The sequence below is a fragment of the Olea europaea genome, chromosome 7 (assembly GCF_002742605.1).
Source record: "Olea europaea var. sylvestris chromosome 7, O_europaea_v1, whole genome shotgun sequence".
NCBI classification, from domain to species: domain Eukaryota; kingdom Viridiplantae; phylum Streptophyta; class Magnoliopsida; order Lamiales; family Oleaceae; genus Olea; species Olea europaea.
The window spans coordinates 21466733-21467041 of NC_036243.1; positions in this window are offsets into that span (position 1 = coordinate 21466733).

Genomic DNA, 309 nt, shown 5'->3' on the forward strand with positions numbered 1-309 from the left:
GTGGGTCTATCTTTTGAAGGATAAATCTGAGACCTTCAATAGTTTTAATAATTGGAAGAGACAAGTGGAAAACCAAATTGGCAAGAAAATCAAATTTTTAAGGACAGATAACGACCTAGAATTCTGCAATAAAGAATTTGATAGTATGTGTAAAGAAAGCGGCATAACTAGACATAAGATCGTTCCCTACACCCCTCAGCAAAATGGGGTAGCAGAAAGGATGAATAGGGTTATACTTGATAAAGTACATTGCATGATGATTAGTTCTGGTGTTCCCAAGTCATTTTGGGGTGAGGCTGTTATAACCGT